The sequence below is a fragment of the Anomalospiza imberbis genome, chromosome 9, assembly GCF_031753505.1.
Source record: "Anomalospiza imberbis isolate Cuckoo-Finch-1a 21T00152 chromosome 9, ASM3175350v1, whole genome shotgun sequence".
NCBI lineage: Eukaryota > Metazoa > Chordata > Aves > Passeriformes > Viduidae > Anomalospiza > Anomalospiza imberbis.
In genome coordinates, this window is record NC_089689.1 from 27678205 (window position 1) to 27693614 (window position 15410).

Consider the following 15410-nt stretch of genomic DNA (forward strand, 5'->3'; position numbering starts at 1 on the left):
AGGGCACTGTACACTCGGAGAAAACGCAAAACAGCTCAAGCAAGAACAATATCTATGGACTCTGAACTGCCATGGTCCCATTGTACCTCTCCCAGACACTCTAATTCCTGGTATTGTAGGGGAGCCCATCTGCTCTTACAGAGCTTAAGGTGAGAAATGGGTTTCAGGCAGCTCCTTTCCCCTCTTTTTATTATACATGAAAATTAAAGACAAAACACAGACAAAAGATCCCAACTCCATTGTATTGGGTGCTACACAAACAGATGGAGCTCCTGCTCCACAGGGATTTATTCCTGCCAGAACAGCAGCACCTGGACATGCCCCTGGTCACCCAAACCCCCACCCTGGCTATTTTTATTTGCAGGTATTCTCTCATGGTCACCACTACCAAGATCTAACCACACCACTGCAATAATCCCAACACCAAGACTGATCCTTATTTTTGCCACCAAACACAATCTTGGTTTGATTGTCACCATTCAGATAAGCAAATGCCACTTGTCACCATGGCCAGGGCATTCCCTGAGCTGCTCTGAGGTCCTGTGACCATGAGCACAAGCAAAAGGGTGAAGCTGAACAGAAAACCCTCCCCGTTTTCCATACTTTTAAGTGTGGTCATCATGAGCAGTCTCTCAGGGCTTGCCATTGTTGCAGCCATGCGAGAAATGTCTGAAGAATCTGTTTTACTTCACCCAGGAACACACGAGGAGCCACTGACAGATGTCAGATATTCAGCAAAAATTTTGCCCCAAGCAAAGCACTGGATGCTTAGGCTTACACGTGGCATGTCACAGCCTGGGACTGGAGATATTCATGCCCAGCATCAGCCTTTTCTTCTCCCTGAAGTTCATGATTATGCTTCACTCAGGCACAGAAAGCAAGAATTTGGTGCTGGCAACTTCCAGGATGGCTGCAGTGGGTCCCACAAAGCAGCCCCATGTCTGCCAAGCAAAATTCCTGTTTTCCTTCCTGGATGGGAACAGACGAGATGACCCGAGTGCCTCACAGGGTGTCAGAAGAGAAGAGCAGCTGCAGCATCCCTCTGTGTCACTCCACTAAAGAATTCAGCCACAAAGGCCAGGTGGCAGCTGGTGCTCACACACTGTGTGGTGGGGCAGTGGACACAGGGAGACTCAGACAAGATTTGTTGAACCCACAGCCTCTCTGAAGGACAGGAGGAGCCCAAAGAGCTGGTAAATGAAGTGCAAGGAGCTGTGGAAACTGCAGCCTCTTCCTACTGTTGAAAGCAAGCTTGGCACAACTCTGGAAACACCAGTCAGCCACTCTCCTTCCCAAGGGAACCCAAAAACCACAGAGACCCCACTCTTCTTAGCAGCCCAAAACAGAAACCGCATCAGTTCAACCCCAATCCAGCCTGGAGTTATTCACATTCCACAACCATTACCCAAACATCTCTTTCAAAATTCTCCATTCCCATCATTTGTACAGAAGAAGAATAAGAGGGACGACAGGGAATAATGAGGTTTGTTAAACAAGGCAAGCTGCAGAGGAGGATCTTGTTGTCTTAAATTCCCTGGGTTGGAGGATCAGGTTAATTTTTCATGCCTGGTTGCATCAGCATGTTGAGTTATGCAATGTAGCAAGCTGTCGCACTGTACAAAGCATGACGTATCATCTCATTGATGCATGAAATTAAAAAGATGTGGTTTGCTGGGTCACCCACAGATTGACTGAGAAATCAAGTTTCATTCATCTCCTTTTAATTATATTTAAAATTGCAAAAAGGCAGAAAAGGAAAAAAAAAAAAAAAAGGAAAGATAGTTCAAATACCTGTTCACACATTAATGGTAAATAATTCCAGGCAGTCAACACTAGAAATAGGTGCACCAGTGTGGGGATTTTCTTGCTGGATTTGGCAGCACACTGGGGAAGAAATCATGGTGCTTGTTCACCCATCCCAGTAAGGAGAGGAGCAGCCTTTATGGGGTTAGAAGAATAGTGCAAAGTGACCCCGCTCATGGCATGGGGGTTGGAATGAGATGATCTTTAAGGTCACTTCCAACCCAAATCATTCTGTGATAAATCAGGCATAATCTTTGAAGCCCAAATTTGCATTCTTGAGGGATCAGAGACAGCAGCAGGTCAGCAATCAGTGGAATAACGCTCTTAGATATAGACTACAGGCTTTCTGCAGCAGGACTCTAAATATTCAGAAAAAGAACTCAGTCACAGCACAGTCTGGGTGCTGTAAGATAGAGCATAGCCTGGAAGTTCAGCAGTAAAAGCAGACTGCAAGAGATTAAAAAGAGGTACTGCAGCCTGGTCACCTCATCTCTGGTGAGGAGAGATGAAGATTTCCCATGAAACAAGGATCCAGCAGGGTGGAAAGCAGCTACACAGCACCCAACAATCAGAAGAGATGCTATCTGTGCCTTGCCCTGGCACCCTGCAAACACAAGAACTCAACTTTGTAAACTGCAGTATTGGCTTCAAGAGGAGTAGACACAGGTTGCAGATAACAAAAAATAGTTTAGCAAGGGTACAACTGCAGGAAGGGATGAGGCTGGTTGGGTTTTGGTGGGGGCTTATTCCCCCCTTCCCAAAGAAAGCAGGAGGGAGTAGCCAAAGCATCAAAGAGAACAAAAATGGAGCTTTTTCCAGCTCTTTTTGTAGGGAGTGTTGGACTTTGCTCCATACAGGCACGGTGGCTGGCAGAAGATGCAGCAGATTCATGCATTGCCTTCCTGGAACATAAATTATCCTTCCCACAGGAGAAGAGACAAGAAGTACAAATTAACTTAAAAAATTTATTGCTGTAATAATTTCCAAGGACTTTCAGAATCTACTGGGCTTCACTTTGGGATGAGGGTGGCATGCCAGCAGTGCCCAATGCTGATGTTGCCATGGCAACAACTTTTTGCTGGACATAGAAATAAAAATGCTCTGTCACTCTGAGACCATAGAATCAATAATTGCCATGGTAAAACAAGAGTTTGCTTTCCCATCTCATATAATGCAACTTACTAACCAAACCCAAGGTTTTTTCCCCATGGGTGGCACAGACCCCTTGGAGCTGGGACAGCACATGACCTGTGCAATTCTTAAATTGCATTTTAAGCTGGTGTGGGGAATTTGGTGAGGGGAATTTGGTGATCTAGGGCCCACATATCTGCTTCTGCACAGTGGAAATACATTTTTGCCATCCACGGGTGAGATGGTGTTTTTATTTACTGTCCTGTTTTGATAGGAACTAAAGCCATTGAGAAAGAAAACAGAAGGAACTTAATGAAGTAGCACTGCCAAAAGTACAGTTTACAATATTATGGTAGTTTTGCACTCATGCAAAGCACTGTTCAGACCAGTGCAAGCACTGATCCTCACTAAAACCACATTCCAAGCACAAAGTGCAGAACTGCTTGTTATGTGCCTGTGAACCACACAGATCCCTGTGAAACTCCAAAAAACTAATTTAAAAACCAGGCAATTTAAATACCTAGCCTAAGTAACTCCATGTAACATGGCAAATAAAAAAATCAGCTTTTTCTTTTCCCATCTAGTCATCTCCTCCTTCAGCAAACAAGCCAATTCAATCTAAGGAAGAAATGAGAAAATATGAAGCTTGAAGCATGACCTGGAGTCAAAACTGCACCACACGAGGTGGCCCCAGCTCAGAAACCTCTCCTGACTTACAGCAGGGTCTGCTCCCCCAAACCTGTGCAGGACAGGGAGGACATAAGGACAGCTTGAAGCCATTGCCACTTGCTTCCTCAGTTTGAGAAAGTGATAAATAACCTTTTCCTCCCCTTGTCCTCTGCTAATCACCCAACATTTCCATATCTCAAGTGGAGAACTGGGAGGTTAATGAGATGCAGGAGTCACATCTGCAGCCTAAACACACCGGAATCATTCCAACGAGTTGTGTATTTATAGCAAGGAGTTGCTATTATTAGAAACATAATTAAGAGCCTGAGATTCATATGCACAACTCTAAATCTACTTGAATGGAAGAACACACAAGTACCCCAAAGCAGAATTTATCCTCCTGTACTCAGATAAAAACACACTGGGTTTTTGGCTGGATAGAGTTTTTACAGGAAAAAGGAAGGAGAAAAGAATGATGTTGAGTCCAACAGGCAGCTAAAGAAATTAGTTTTGAAAGCCCTGAGCTTGGCAGCTGTGAAACTCCAAGAAAAATTGTAATGTTTTTGTCATAACCAATAATCAAGAAAAATAGATTAGTGGCTTTTAGAAAAGTACAAAGCAATAAAATATGCAGAAACTCATTAATTTATCTATTATGCAAGAGTCTGTGAATCATAACCTTTTGTATTGTTGGAAAAGAAACATTAAGCAAGAGGTTTGGATTTCAATAAAGCACATAAGTAGCATTTAGTATGATGCAAGAGCTATAATATGATAAAACATACCCCTGTCTTCCAAGAAATTCCATTATAACAGAACATTTCTCATTTTGATAACTTTATCTTGAGATAAAAAAAAAACTTTTCACATTGAGCATCTGCTTTAAGGAAGCCCAAAAAATGTCCATCTAGCTGCCTGCTAATACAAAAGAGATCACCCACTGCCTGTTACTGTGCTCATTTTCCTTCCTTTTTAACTAGGAATGACAGCAAGTTTTGCTAATTTTGAACATGAACCCCAAGTGTGGTCACTTCACTTCTGCCATTTCCACACTAATAAATGCATTATGAGAGTTTAGAATGAATTACTAAGCAGAGTTTGACTTCTGACTGAGAATCTTATTAAAGCACAGCTTCAGGGAAAGGTTTTTAATGCTGCTTCAATTAGCATGGCAGTTTTTACAGATGGCATAGCAGCTTCCCTCCCTCTTGCTTTTTCCTGTCCAGTTTCAAATTCAACATGGGGTATTGGACAGTTTATGCAAAATGAAGGAACTCGCATCATTCCCCTGCTATCTTCCATCTCCCCAAAACACAGCTCAAGGTTTTAATTTTGGCATTTAAAAGACTTTTCCAATGTTGAACTTTGTCATTCAATCTCATATATATACATAATTATCCATAAAGCAAGATTTTCTAGATGTAATTTCATACTTTTATCATAAAATATAAAAACAAAAGGATTTGTTTCCATCAGAACAATGTGTTAACTCAATCCCAACTACTCCCAGAGCTTTGCCAGGCCACAAGAGCCAACCAAGAAGTTCACTTGTGCTGTCTCACAAATCTCCACACGTGAGCAGAAAAGCATTTGGGAGAAGGAGTCATGGGTTCATCTTAAGACCTCCTACTTCACACAGCCAAATCTTGTCTAAGCTGATAACTGCAGCAGCTTTCCTGCTAATTGGTGACATTTCCTTGGGGACATCAGCATTGGTTGTACATTAGTGTCAGCCTTGTTTTTATCCCTGTGCCTTCTGCCAGCAATAATCAAGGTGGGAATTGCCAGGGATGTCACTGGAGCTGCTTTTGTTTTCTCTACAAGTGGTTATTAAACCCATCTTTTCCATGACACTCCCACCACCTCTGCTTGTAGATTTGTTAAGCATCCCTAAAACAACCACAGCAAAATTAAACATAATCACTGAGGAGCAGAGGAACAGTTTGGTGACATCCACATCCATGGTCTGGGAATGCCAAGCCTTCACAGGGAGGTGAGGCAAAGCAAAAGCAGCAGCAAAAAATCCCCCAGTCCAGAGAGAAACTCCCCACACTGATCCCCAAAGCCAATGACATGGTGAACACACATACTCCTTCAAAAAATACACAGTGCAAGACCTCATGCACATAAAATGTACAGAATAACCAGGAACAGGGCAAAGAACAGAGCTGTACAGACTACAAAAACACAGAGCAACGATAATCACCCTACTTTCAGAACTCTGAGCTTCAACTCTCAGCTCCCCCACCACTAAGCACATCCCTACACTTCTGTGCATTATACCACAAACAATTACTTTCAACTAACCCCCAGCCCTGGCCCTACCCACAGGGGTGAGGAAGCCAGCTAAACTTCAGGGAGTCAGATCTTAAAACACAGACAGCAGCTGAACTGCTGATAAAAACACCTTTGTCACAGAGCTGACTCATACACCTATATGCAAATACTTCTATAATGCCTCCAAACCAACAGAATTGCACACCTGGTCTTGTTTCATCCAACATAGCATTTCTATATCACTGTGCTCCAAGAAAGCAGGTGATAAAACAAAACAAACAAAAAAAAAAGTACCTCTTTACACTGCAGAGCTGCTCCCACTCACAACATCCAAATCATTCAGCAACTCAGTGGCGAGGAGGAAGAAACCATTGCAGCCCCAAATATTCCAGCAACACCACACCCTTACTTTTAGATGCACCCCAGCCAAGGCAGCATTTAAGGGGGAGCTGGGAAAGCCCCTCCTTCTCAAATGTGCTCCAGCTGAGCACCCCCAGAAGGACTGGGAGATGCCCAGGTGTGGTTGAGGACCTGCAGAAGCCATAGACCCCCTCAACAAGGCTGTTGCCATCCCCAGCAGGATGATGGTGATCACACACAGCTGGCTCAGTGGCTGTGCTTGAAAATTATGTACACTTGTGTCCTTATCCCCTGTGTCCTTATCCCCTGTGTCTTTATTACCTGTACAGTTGTTCTCACCTGTGTTCAGTGCCTCACCACCCTCTGGGGGAAGCCCCTGCCCCTCTGCTGCAGACCCCAATGAGGTCTCCCCTCAGCCCCCTCTCCTCAGCCAAGTGACCACAGCCACTCCTCATGACTGTGGGAAATAGTAAAGGTAAGAATATTTTTAGAGAGCTGGGAAAGCAGGCCTTAGAAACAGAAAGAGCAGAGTACTAGCTGCAGATGCAAAGTCTGAAAGCAGAAAAAGTTACAACAGTACAGCAAGCAAGGACATGAAACAGTAGCTTGAGTTTTCAGCTTGGCTCAGATAGACCTAAAGACTGCAGGAAAATATGCTTAGCAAGATAGTAGAAGGTTTTAAACTTAATGATGCTGTATTGTTAATAGAAAGAAGACAAACAAGCATTGTGTGAAGCAGGTGTAGATGTACTTTTAGTGATTGGCTAGAACAACTGTCTGTGAGCTTTAGCAATATGCTAAAGTCTTTTAAAGTTTTTTAAATGTTCTGTAACAAAGAAATCTTTGGCTGCTGCTGGCTGTACGTGAGCTTTTGCCATCTTTCTATTGTCTCACCCATGTGATGAGGCTGATGCTGCAATAAAGCCCAAGGAACATGTCGCAGCGGTCCCGTCCCATTTGAGAAAGAGAAAAATAACCACACCAACACAAAGGACTTCTCTTCTATACCTTGCACCACCCTCACAGCCCCCCATGGATGCAACAGATCCATGGATCAGCCCTGTCCTGCCCTGTACTCTGCCACAGTGGAATGCTGTGGCATCCCAGAAATGCCTCTCCCTGCTGCCTTCATGGAGATCCTACAGGAGTTTGGGCTCTGGGGAGTTCCAGTGCCAGCTGAGCTAAAGGAGTGACATCCACACTTGATCCTGTGAGGTGAAAGACTGATAAATGCTGTATCCCTGCAGGAATCACTCCTCAGACCCAAGCCAGCACCCAGGGAAGCCCAGCCTCTGCCCAGAGGAGCCTTTTCCAGAGACCTCCTCCTCCAGTTGGTCTGGAGAGCCACAGCCACTAAACCCTGCACTGATTCCTCCACAATGTGTCTCTTTGAGACAAACCCTTCTCACAAACTGCAGCAAGAGGATGTTTTTGTGGGCAGACTGGAAATGTTTACAAAGATGCAACCACAGCTTATCTCAGCGTAAGAGACCTCAGAGGGGCTCAGAAGACCACTGCACATAAACTATGCACGATGGCTTGAGACAACAACCTGGTAACATCTTCCATAATTTAAACATGCCTGAATCATTTCAATTACAATAATTTATTCAACGGCTTCAACCCCTTCACTGTCCATAAATTGTCTTTTAATGAGTTACAGTGTTCATGGATTTACTGTTTCTTTTTCTTCACTTGCTTTGTTTTGTTGGAAATTCTCTAGCAATGGAGTGCAGTGGTGCTACACTAATGAGCTTTGTAGCCAAACAAATCCAAGTCCCTGGATTGCTTCTCTGAAGGCTAAATTGTAACACTGACAAACTAACAACAACAAAAACCCCCCTGTGTTTCTCCTGTGGTCACTGAAAAATTAACTTTTTGCAACTCTGTGTTGCTGGCTGCCAACCTCCCCAGCCCCATCTGCTCCTGTCCTGCATCCCATGGGGACTGGGATGAGCCAGAGGCCTCTGCTCTGCACAATCCTGCTCAGGTACACGGGGGCCACACTGGAAACGTCTCCCAGACAGATTCCCACAATCACCTCTCAACACCTCCTGCCTTAAATTGTGCTGAAAGCTCAGGTGCTCCTCTGCATCCATCCTGACTTCTGACTATGTATTCTAAAGGTTGTCCAACCTTCATTTAAAACAGATGGGGTTTCAGTACCTTTTAGCTATAAAGTCATAAATAACCCAGACTGGTGATTCCTCAGAAATAAAAAAAAAATATCAAAATACAATCTATAGGAAGCATTAGTAAAAATTATCGCTTACAACTATGTCTTGCCTGGAATTTTTTTTTTTTTTTTTTTTTCTTCTGAAGGATTTCTGATGTAGATATTTAAGGCAAGGACCCAAAATTCATATGCAACTGTCTAAGTATCTCATCCATTTTCCAACACTGTCAACACCCTGTAACACCAAGAGCTTTTCACTACAGGTAGATCTGTCTTCCTTGGCTGCTGGACTGGGAGAAGCCGCACTTGGGGCTGCACAGGAGGAGCCACTGACTCTGTGACCTTTCAGGACACTTGGACTGTTAATATCCATCCCCATGACCTCCTGGAGGCCATCAACCATGTGAGGTGCTGGTTTGTCCTTAGGCTATTACTTGGCATCTCTATAAAAAACTTGGCTTTGCCAGGTTCTTGAGGGACACAAGTCATTAATGGAAACCCGAGGGCTCCTAAGAGCAAATTAATAGACATATATATTTTATACATTCATCAAGGAAGGGAAATGTGCCTGTGCAGCCATGTATACAGCTTCTGCTGGAAGCCAAATATTCCTAGTGGAGGCTCAGCTCCAGAAATGCCTCCACATTTTTCACCCTGTCAGACACAGGGCCCTGCAATAACTTCAGCTGTGCAAGTCCCACAGAGAATCCAGCAGGGATTTCGGGTGCTGCTGAGCCAGCACTGCCTTTAACAAGGAACAGCATTGGGAAAGTTTGATCTGTCTCCTTTTAACATCACCTGAAACCCTGGTGAGACTCCCTGCCCCAAAGCCACAGAACTACAGCCATTGCTGGGATTTGCATGGAAATATCCACACACAGTTCTAGGGAGAGGCAGGATTTTCTCAAACTCAAGGCCATGCAGAACACTGAACTGCAATCAGCAGCATCAGCTGCTCTCTGGTATCAGGCTGGGGCTGGGCAGGTGGCACAGAGGCAGAGATGATGACTTTTGGCTTAGAAGTGGCCTGAGAAAGGCTTCTGCCCTTGAACATGTGGCCGGTGGTCACGGCTTATCCTCAGCATCTTCATGAGCTCTTGGTTCACAGACCTTGAAGTCGCTTCCTGACCTGCAAAACTTAAATTACACTTCAGCACTGAGGGGTAGGTTCGGGCTAAGATTTTATCAATAGGCTGTGTGAAATGTTGATTATATGAGCAGCAGTGCAGGCTCTGTGTGAGTCAGTTCTCTCAGGTCCAGGAATGTTCTGTGTCCTCCTTTAGAGCTTCTGTATCTCTATTTCTGTGCACCAGCATGCAGTTACACTGGATTCACACTGGATTCAGTAACATGACATATGTTCATACCCAGAAGTTGTCTGTCTGCAAAGGGATTTCCTCCAGAACCTTCTAATCTGCCCCACACCGAGGCAGGAAGGAGGCAGTGAGTCTGGGGATCTAGATCCTGGTAAGCTCCAACCAGACACAATTTGGTAAGAAAAGCACAAAATAACTCAGCATTGAGGCTTTCAGGAACCTCCTCCTCTTATCATCTATTCAGATCTTCTCTGCCAGACCTATTAACAAAGATATTCAAGAAGAGAGGAAGCCCTGAGCGTGCTATTGTGCTTTGAAGGATGGCAAGCACAAGAACTGCAGCTCCTAGAGAAGGGAAGAGGATAAGGTTACTGGGATGAAAGAGTATCACCCTTCAAAAGTAGGAAAAGGAAACCTCCAGTACTGATTGTGGATTGTAGATTATTTAATTCTGACTGAGACACAAAATGTCCCCGCGTGGGACTCACACCTGGGCACTGAGAACAGAAAATTATCCCCTCATGCAACAGCTTTGTCCTGGACAAAGCAACCCTGAGTAATCACAACTTGTTCCTACAGGAATGTTTTGGGTTCCCTTATGAGGTTTTTTGAGGGTTTCATGTTTTTTTTTTAAGGGGCTTGCTGTTCTGCTCTGCGCCTTATTGTCTCTGCTTTAGATACTTTATGCCACGGCTCTAATTTGCATTCCCCAATGAATATATGATTAGCAATTGCATTTATAATTAGTAGTTTCGTCATTTAAAGTTCACCAGTTTTGCAGCCAATTATTGAAAAAAAAAAGACTGTTTATTATTTTCAATATATTATTACTTTATTATGGCTCATTGCTTTAAAATACTTAGCTTAATCCTTTGCAGGTCCTTAAACACAAATATGGCAGCTATTAGCAACCTCTTCAGTCAGGCATAAAATTGTACCCACAGGCCTCATAAACAACAAAGTGTTTTGGAGAGATTAAATCAGTGTATACAGCTGCGAGGGAGGCCATTAGCAAATACATCCTCATTCTGCCTCAGTGTTATTTTGTTTTGCCACTGTGCTCTTGTCAAATCTATCAACTACCTGTGCTCTCCTCTCCATAAATAAGAGATGTCACCTCACCAGGTCCATCCATCAGAAACATTTCAGTCAACATACAATTACATCCTGCGCTAATATCCTAATTCCTATCATTTGTATTTCAAAGGGGACAAGCTGGATGGCAAAGAGTGGAGCCAGGCACAAGCCAGAGTGATTGATCTCTGCAGCCAGGACAAGTGCTCAGCTTCATGTGGTATCGACGTGGGGCACCTTCTCAGGGCTGAACTTAGGAAAAAAATCTCATTCAGGCCAAGTTGAGAGCACTCCCCTTTAGCCTGGCAATTCCTCCTAAAGCCTGGAGCAAGATGGACTTGGGATTGAAAAGTGCTGGCAGCCTGCTGAGAGCACAGGTGATATCTCAGTTTGTCTGACACCTTCAGACCAGGTGCATCCCAAATGTCCCTCCAGCCTCCTTCCCTCTCAGGCAACCCCAAATATCCTCCCTCTCAGGCAATCCCAAATGTCCCTCCAGCCTCCTTCCCTCTCAGGCAACCCCAAATATCCTCCCTCTCAGGCAATCCCAAGTGTCCCTCCAGCCTCCTTCCCTCTCAGGCAATCCCAAATGTCCCTCCAGCCTCCTTCTCTCTCAGGCAATCCCAAACATCTCTCCAGCCTCCTTCTCTCTGACTCTCTGCAACACTGTTGGAAAAAAGATGTTCTGAAAGACAGGCAAGCTGACAATGACAGAGTTCAAATCTTGCTCTGCTCCAGCTGTGCTTGGTGGAATTCTCCTCCCTTTCCCATCCACCAGATTATTTTCCCTAAATCTGTAATCCCCTTGAAATCATCAGGTGAGCCATTTTTCTATTATATTTCTGACTCAAGATTGCCAAGAGCTCCCTGCAGAGCCAACAGTAAGTGCACTATTTGCTAAAGGACAGAACAATCTCAAATGAGGAGGAACTTGCATGGGAAGTAAAAAAATATGACACAATTATCATGTAAATTATAGTGGTTGTTTTAAATCCCCTGCCAGTGAGACATGAGGTTATACCACATGTTTCTGAGGCAAAGAGAGAATTGCTTTCTTGCCTGGAGACAAGTCAGCAATATTAGACGAACAACCACACACACAGAAAAAAAATCCAACAAAGCAGATCTGTATCTTTGGTGCAATAAATATTGGCCCTGCTTTAATATTTCCCTGTTTACATTTTACTATTTCCTTCTTTACATTTTACTGTTTACTATTTACATGCAGCACTGTCTGTATTGACATGCAGAGCTGCAGGTCATGTGGGGGCAAATGTCCATTGTGAAAAATCAAGGTAAAAAAAAAAAACAAAACAAAGGAAAACCTTGAAAGACAAAAAGAAAATAAATTTCATATTCTCCTTTTTCCTGTTTCAAGCCTAATTAGACCACCTTACCTAGTTTCTTTTCTCCTGTCTGCTCTGAAACAATGCTCTAAGTAAGAAAGTGTGTATATATATTTAGACAGATGGATAGATAGATACAGACATATATACTCATAATGTGATGCATTCTCTGTCTCCTCCCCTTCCAAAGAGCCTGAAGAGAATCAGACCTGCAGCTATCAAATGCCAGCCAATTCCCAAAGCTCAACATCTTTCCTTAGGTCTTTCCTTAGGTAGTTCAGGAGCTAGAGGGAAGATTCTAATTCAAATGTCTCACATTTAAAGCCACCTTTAAAGTTTGCAGTCTGTACAGGATATGGAACATACAAAATATTGTTTTCTAGACCTTTTGGCCTGGAACTTGATCTTGTCAGTCCAGAAATCTCTATTAAGGAATCTGGACCCAAGTTATTGTCCCAGTGTTCCCATCCCATGGTTCCTACACTTGCACACAGTGTAGGATAAACTATAGGAAAATGCACTATTGCTTCAGATCAGCCTCTCCCAAAATAGCTCCTTCCACTTTTTAAGATACCACCACTCTGCTTAGAAAGTTTATCTGCAGGAACTGAAAAATCTATTAATCAGTATAATCAAAGTAGGACATTGCACTCTGATAAGGGAAGGGTGAAATCCCACTCCACAACAAAGAGTCAATTAACTTCATGCAATTTAAATGAATTTGGTATGAAGAGTGTTTGGGCAGAGCCAGCATGTTCCCCACCACGAACAACCAGGATTGTTTGCTGAGAAACTTTGCACCCCAGCAAGGCACTCCCAAGAAAACAGAATGATCTGGAAGGGAAAGACCTGGGACAATGTTTGAAACAGCAACAGCTCAGCTTCTCTAAAATAAATGTAAAATTGCAAATAAAAGGGGATTTAGGTATATTCTGCTAGTGATTCTGCTTATATGAACTCAGATGCTACATGCTGCAATGGGCAGAAAGAAGTACCTGCTCTAATACTGAATTTCCTGATAATGCACTGGCAGGTCACTTTCTCCCCCTTTTTTTTTTTTTAATTATTTTTTCCACAAGCTATTAATATTAAATATATTTATTTTAGAAAGTTTGGGCAAGAGGTTGTACCTGAAACTTAAAATCAGTCTTTAAATCTACATGCTGGTCAGGTCTCCTCTGGCCATGATATACAGTTTGGGCTGCAGGACAGAGGGGAGAATGAAGGAAAAACACTTACCCAGAAGAGACACACACAAAAAAAACCATTACTGATTTATGAATGCAACACTTGGAAAGTGTTGAGCATGCAAATCAAAGCTGCCTTGGAGCAGGTTCATTCTGTAGCACCCACATTTGTATGGCAGGTTAATCACACTGATGCTGACACAGCAACGCCAGGGTAACTTTAATAAAGGCTTGGGGCTTTCTTTTTTCTTTGTAAGGGTATAGTTTCAGCTCATTTGGGTCTCAAATTTAGATTTCTGAGTGTGAAGTTTAAAAGGTAAGGGAATGGTCATAAATAAGTGGTCAATACAAGGAAAAAAAATAAAAGCTTTAGATGTAGTGTTTCTTTGCATTCACTGCAGCAGGACATTACTAGAGGAGAAATCAGAGAATTAAGTAATCGTGCTTACACAGGAAACAGCACAAGGGTCAAAACCATCTTGTAATGTCCTCTGGCATTAGTAATGCAAGACGGTGCAGAAAGAATGAAGGATGTTTTCTACACTGGTGCTTCACATCATTTTGTGTAACTTACAGTGGTTTTGGAACAAGACAGGTTTTGGTCAGGGTCTTCTCAGGGTCTCCTTGGTTGAATGTAATAAAAAGTCTAGACCAGTAACACACACTTTGTCTCCACCTTCCACACAACTGTCTCGAGCTATACTGTGGCAAAACTGTGGCATCTTTGGTAAGACTTCAAGAAAGGAAATGAGATACAGGGGCACAAATTATTCCCCACTTCAGCCCAATATACAATTGTAGATGTGGAGGGAAACTTCAGGGGACAAGAGATTAGTTACTACACCCACAGCCACCAACTCAACTTCTTCACTGTCCTCTCACTGCTACATCTACATTACCAAGTAAATTCACACAGCAGAAGTAAATAATTACATCAAATCTGGTACTGAGGCTTCTATGCCTACACTATACATACATACATATATGTTATACCACATGTTTCTGAGGGAAATAATTATGTATATATTTCAGGTATTCACTGGGGATTAGATTTAATCTGCTCCCCTCAACCAAACATGCCCACCATGCGTGTGGTTCAGGACTTATCACTGTCCCAGCCCTTTTATCTCCACTAGATGTTGGGACATGTTGCCTGGGGCTGTTGGTGCACAGGAAAGCAGAGCTGTGAATTGAATCAGCACACAGTCAGGGGGGACAATGAGGGCACTGCCTCCACCACTGCTGGAACCACAGCACAAATAGATGTCGTTGTATTACCCACACTTCAACTGGCAAATGGATGGTGAATAAATTTGCTGTCTTTCCCTGGGTCTCTGGGATGGATGCTCTATTTCATTAATGCAGCCACCCCAGCCATCCTGTCATACTGGAGATACACAAAGTGTATAAATAACAAGTGAAGCCCCTGCAAACTGCTAGAAACATGCCTATGGATGGCATTACCTAACTTTGTATTGTACACAGAACTTATGCTTTAAATGAGAGGAAAATTAAACTGTTCAAGACATTCCTTGCTATTTGCTGTAAAGCCACAGGTTAGCCAAACACAGCAAGATCCCTGCTGTAGAAGCTATTTTTGCTCCAGTTGCTTTGTATCACACATAAGAGGTTTTCCTTTTGCATCAGATACTATAGAACATTCTTATTATATAGGCTACAGGCCTCGCTAGATTTCTTTTTAATAAAACCTATCTCTTTCAATTAACTTGATTGGATGTGTTAATGTTTTGGGACTTGATTAATAATCCTGGGAGATAATTCTGCAAAGGTCCAGAGGCACTAAAATGTCCATGCAAATGGGGAATGATGGAGGAATCGTGAATGCAATCTATAACGCTCGGCACAGCGGCAAGCCCAGAGCTGCCACGCTGCTCAGCTGCAAAAAACAAACAACCCATATGCCACAAGTATAAACTATCTGGAAGCTCAATCTATCATCTCTCTCATGCAACTGAGCAAGGAACAGAATTAACAGTGCAATACCTTCCTGGAGGAGTGCTTTCATCCTTGGGCTTTAATTAGAGATTTATCTGAGCTAGAGCTCCATCTC

General features: G+C 43.2%; 1 protein-coding gene and 1 long non-coding RNA gene across 8 annotated transcripts in view; one reads left to right on the forward strand and one right to left on the reverse strand.

Annotated features, from left to right (window-relative positions):
- The window catches only part of DAB1 (DAB adaptor protein 1), a 414913-nt gene that overhangs the window by 263416 nt on the left and 136087 nt on the right, over positions 1 to 15410 (reverse strand). The window lies entirely within an intron of this gene.
- On the forward strand, positions 6615 to 11972 carry LOC137478992 (uncharacterized). Its single transcript, XR_011001931.1, has 3 exons — positions 6615 to 6715; positions 8680 to 8819; positions 10940 to 11972. It is a non-coding gene; the product is annotated as an uncharacterized lncRNA (long non-coding RNA).